The sequence below is a fragment of the Mangifera indica genome, chromosome 2, assembly GCF_011075055.1.
Source record: "Mangifera indica cultivar Alphonso chromosome 2, CATAS_Mindica_2.1, whole genome shotgun sequence".
Lineage (NCBI taxonomy): Eukaryota > Viridiplantae > Streptophyta > Magnoliopsida > Sapindales > Anacardiaceae > Mangifera > Mangifera indica.
In genome coordinates this window covers 10,755,509-10,761,508 of record NC_058138.1, presented here as the reverse complement: position 1 = coordinate 10,761,508, position 6,000 = coordinate 10,755,509, and positions in this window count along the sequence as shown.

Below are 6,000 nucleotides of genomic sequence, written 5' to 3'. Positions count from 1 at the left end.
GAAAAAAGAGAATAAATGAAGAAGAAATGAATAATTATTTTAATTTATAATTAAAAATAATAAACATTTATATCAAATATTATGCTCGGCACATCAAATTTATTTAAAAAAAAAAAGAAAAAAGAAAAAAGGGTACAGTGGTATTTTTAAGTTATACTGTGGTGGGCACATCAAATAAAATAATAAAATGGGAACCGTCCTATTTATTATTAAATTATTAAATAACAGAAAATGGCGGACGGTGGAATGATCATTACTTTCCTTGGACAAAGGGGAGTTGATTTTATTCTCTTCTTGCTTTCTTCACAAGTTGGCGGTTTGAACATGTCAGCCTGTCACACTCTTTCTTTTACGTTTTTATTTTTTTTTAAATATTTTATGTATGGAGCTCGTGGGCCTATTATTACAATTCATTTCCAATAAATTATGTTAAATTGAGATTGTGACTGTTGATGCAAAATTTTATATAAACAACAAGTATACAATATAGAAAGTGTGATTTTACAGATTAAAATCAATGGTATAATTTGTTCGAGGAATAGAAAAGAAAAATTGAGATGTTTTTAAAATGATTGGGCTTACTATTTGAATGCTTATGCTTAGTATTTTATATTTAAATATTATGGTTCGAATTTAATAGAATTATTGTAAATATTACAAATAAACATGTCAATTGAATCATGTCAAATAAAGACCTAGTCCAAAGTTTGAAATTCACGATTAGCCCAAAAAGGTTTGGCCGGATACTATACCATATTAGGTCTGACACATGGGTTGGTTTAATCCAATATTGTTTAAAAATAAAAATAAAAAGGTAGAAAAAAACCTTTAGTTACTTCCAGGCTTCTACTTGCGATAGAAGCAAGGCTTCATTTTTTTTAACTTTTTTTAATTTTTTCTATATAAATCAATCCAAATCTTTTTTATTTCTAATTTTATTTATAAATCTCTCAACCTTAATTTTTTTATTATATTTTCAATCTCATTTTTTCTCATCAATTCTCTTTCATAAACTGTCTAAATTTGTAAATAATAATTCCTTATGTTTATAATTTTATTTTTATTTTAATTTTTATCATTACAAAATATTACAAATGGATTTAATGTCAAATAAATTCAAAAATTTAAATGTTAAGGACGAATAGATAAATGGTATAGTATATATATTTTATTTATATTTGTAATTATACAATATATAAATTAATTTATTTGAACCATGTTATAAACGTATAATATTTATGATCATGTAACCATAGTATTCTTTTATCATAAGTGAGATATTATAATAAAATATTTGAAATACTGTCATTGGTTTTAATAATTAAAAAATGATTTATATTTAAAAGTTTTAATGAAAATTAAAAAAAAAAAGTTTAAATGGGCCTCCCTAAGGCCCGACTCGGCCCTATATATTTAGGGTCAAGCCTTGGCCTTCAAAAATCCATAGGCTGGCCCGGCTTGAAGACCTATTATTGTGCAAGCGTAGGGCCCGACTCAACCTATGAGCCTAATAGGTTGATTCGAAGTCAGCCTGACCTATAGATTTGTCTAGTTACAAGTGAGTCTCCTTTAGTTTTATACAATTAGGAATGTGATCGAGTTCAACTCAAACTTATTGTTGTTCAATTCAATGAGTTAATAAGCTCAATTCAACTCAAATCCAACCCTTTTACTAGTATATTGAATCTACTAATCCAATATGGAAGTTATTGATTACGTTGTCCTATTGAGATGGGATAAAATAATGCCATGAAAGTTATCTTGTACTTGCCAGAGATAAAGATGGAAAGCAATCGATTGGGTCTTGCGATTGTCAAGATTTCTCCTTCCTACTATTTATGGTGAAGGAGTTTCTATCTAGATTTTGAGTTGACTAATGGATAAATGACATGGTTGGTTACTACATATTGCTCAAATTGCCAATTGTCTCATTATTGTCACTTTCCTAAATTAGACTAAGGAGGAATTTAATTGCATAACAATAGGGACAGGGATGAAAAAAATCCTCGCAATCAGGGACGCGTCGGGGATGGGGATACATGTGTCCCCTCCCCGCCTCGACCTTTCCCTTCCCCGCCCCTATCCCCGTCCCTTTATATTAATATATTTATTTAAAATACTAATATATTTGATAGTTTTAAATTATTTATGTTTTTCAAATTTATTTAGATTTTTGTTGTGCATATTAAAGGAGTTAATATATTATATTTATGATAATCGAAATAGTAGATTAATTTTAATTTTGCTTAATTTTGTTATTTAATATATTTATATTGTATTTACAAGGTAAAAAATATTTTTTTTTTTTTTTGCGAGTACGTGGAGGGGATTTTTCCCCGCGGAGACGAGGAGAGGATGGAGAGGGGATTTTTCTTTGCGGGGAGGGGACGGGGAATCATTTTCATCCATGATATTATTTACGAAAGTGAATAAAGAGATGACATCATGGAATTTCAAATGCCATTAATGAAATGCTTGTTTTGATTCATCTATAGATTTCTTAAGCTTATAATAAGCGGTCATTAGCACTAAAGGAGGATAAATGACATGGTTGGTTACTACATGTATCCCCATCCCCGGCCCGTCCCCGATTGTGGGGGTTTAACTTTTTACTTTGTTACATGGGTGAACAACATATGAACGATCAGGATTTCTTATTCTACAACATGTTTACAAAAGTGAAGTCTTAGGTTTGTATTTAATGCATTGCATGTGGGCATTATATAACTATCATGCTCATGCAAGTTGTCATGATTTCTTATGAGGCATGATTCATAGACCTCGTTGGATCAATGACACATGTCACCAACTTAACTTCAATGATTGAGATGGTTTTCCACTTTCCCAAATTGTCTATAAAAATGCCTCAAACATATGCTTCAACTTCTTCTTTACCTTAAAACTTTAAAGTATTTCAAATTCTCAAGCCCTTTACAAACCCTAAACATTCATAAAACCTTTAGGTTTCCAAAACAAACTTTTGACCTTTCCAATGGTTTCCTTAGTTTTTTTAAACAAAAACTTTCAAAACTATCTTTTTGTACCCAAATGCATCGAAATATTTTCTTTTTGAATCATTCACAAGGTATATGTTTGAGAACTACACGTAAACCATTAATTTAAAAAGTTTAATAAACTATACAAACACATTGCAAAAACCTCTTCTAGATTTCCCTTATAGTAAGATTAATTCACAACATGCATAAAACACATATAGGGTGTATTTTATTTTATACCTGCATAGGTGGCTCCTTCATTTTTCTCTTATGGAAAGAGGTTGCAAAGTCATACTTTCATAACCAAACATAGGTCTGCTTTTTGGCATCCATACAAAGCAATAACCGTAAAGGCTAAAATGTGCTCAAGGCTTAGTAGAACCCGAGGACAGTTTGTATGTGCATAAGAGGGATGGAAAACACTGACTTTATGGCTAAGGTTATATGTATTGAACACTATAAAGAATGCAAGAACACATACATATATACATAAAAGAGAGACCCGTCAGGTCTTATTCATGGCCTAGACAAATTTGGCTATGTACACCTAAGAGATATTATTTTCTCAGGTTGCTCCCTCTTTATTTGTATACACCTAGGTCATGTAATTATATGCACCCAGGCTTGCATCCTATACCTAATTTAGGTTACTTGGACTAGGTGTACATTTCCTAATAATTTCTCACGATTTTTGGCAATCAAACTAAAATCGTGGGATAATGAAGACAATTGAGATAGGATAAAATCTTATCTTTCGCCTAATTTGAGTTTCGAATTAGGTGATGTGGCTTTGGATTTATCCAACTAGATAAAATCCAACCCTACCTTTTCTTGCATACACGATAACTGCTTAGGATTATTACACTAAGGTCTCAAAATAATATAAGATATATTTTCAAGTTTATAGACTTTTCTAAGACTTCAAATTCTTTATCCAAAATCTAGACTAGATCCAGTTTGGATAATCTTATGCTTGGGAGTTCATTAACTCCTTTTGTGCATTACCCATAAAGTTTTCACTAAGTCGGTAATGTTCAAATTTAAGTTAGACTTTCAACTTGGTATCCATCCAAACATAGATCAGGATTGGTCTTTATTAAAGCATCATGATCACCTAATTAATAGAGGTTCAACGCATGACTTCTTAACCTTTTAGTGGTATGATTACTCATACAATTCGATCATTTTGTCCTATAATATCTTTTCGAGATTGAGGTATATATTTAGTGTAACACTCATAGGTATGAATTTAGAAGTGTCAGGTACATGATTATATTGATATTTGTTTTGATGGTTATGTTGTGTCCGAATTGCTAATGTACATGATTTTGTCCAATCAATGACGATTATTTATTAAACACGTTTAAGTATATATTTGACAGTATGTGCACTAACTCATTGAATGAATATTAATAATTCCATTGAGCACGCAAAATGAGATATATAATGAGTACATGAAAAAGAATAAACACAAAACAAAATGAACACCTAATAGGGGAATATTCGATCCTTTCCTATAAAAGCAAAACTATATCTACTTTATGTATAACTATGATTTATTGCCAACCCATTGCTAAGACTTAGAAATTGTCTTTATCATTTTCCTTCTTCTTACCTAAAAATACTTGTGATATTGTCTTGCACATGTGGCTAATCTTTATAAGCTTTACTTGTATAAGATGTTGACCTACTGTAAGGACCTCAATCTAACGTTTAAGCTCTTGTATATCCTTTTCCAGTATGACTATCAACATTGTAAATGAATCAAGATCAAAAGGCTTTTTAGTGTGTGGCTTATTGGTAGTCGTTTCTCCTTTTTTTTTTCCTTTAACCTTAGTGTTCACGTCTAACTACTCAAATGCGATTGTCATAGCTTCAATGTGTGAAGTGTAAAAATGAATGTTTCATCTTTTTGGTGCTTGCATATATTGTCAAAAATATCTCTCCCAAGATAACAAGAAGCTTGATCTCATTAATTTTAAAGTTAGCATCCTTTAAGCAAAGGTAGTAATTATATTGCCATAAAGTATGTAAGGTTTTTGGTTTTTATCATCTAATGCAGCTTGCATCAAATGAGTGCATAAGAATTTGCTCGCATTAATAGAGAAGCATCCAATTAGGCAATTTAGAAGGAATAAGTCTAGTTTTGAAAAAACTACATCACTTCCTACTCTAAAGAGGAAATGACAAAAGATAAACCGATGAAGGACTCTATGAATAGGATCTTGAATAATTGAGGCTTTGTCAAGAGAACTATTTTTTTATTGGAATCTAGTACGTTTGTTCCATAGTTTAGGGTAGTCAACTAAGTTGATATCAAAAAGGGATAAGTCATTTTAAGAAAAACCAAAGTAATTGTTAATTTCAATCATAGTCATGACAAGGTCTTAGTTTTGCAAACAGAATCATAGAAGTTGGTAGATGGTGTCATATGACACGGAACTAAAGAACTTAAGGATAAGGGATTCATAATTAGGCAATGCCATTCAGGCATATTTTTTTAACATACAGGATAACAACATTTCCATAACATCATTGTGGATTTTCCAATGTTAGAGTGCCTTAAAATCTAAGTATAATATAGGTTCAACGATACGCTCTTGAAGTTTAAGGTATCACATTTCTTGAATAGGTATAAACTTTATAGTAATGGTTTTGAAATGAATGGTCAAACAAGCATGGTTACAATCAGGATAAATAGAGTGGAAGTAGTTGATCAAGTCATTTTGCCTTTAGTTGGAGTGGCTTCTATGTTTAAGAAAGAAAGTCATTTGATAGTGGTGGATCTCTTAGTCATAGTGATCATAGTGTTTGGTTAGTGAAATTGACGTTATTAAAATGAAGGGCTAAAATAGTGTTTAATATAACACTTGAATTAGAAGGGAAAAAGGTAACCCTATCGAAATCGTGGTGCTAAGATTAATGGAAAGTGAAAAGACATGCCTCAAGAAAGATGTATGATAGGAGTTGTAATCATTACCAATGGACACGCGTCTCTTGGCAT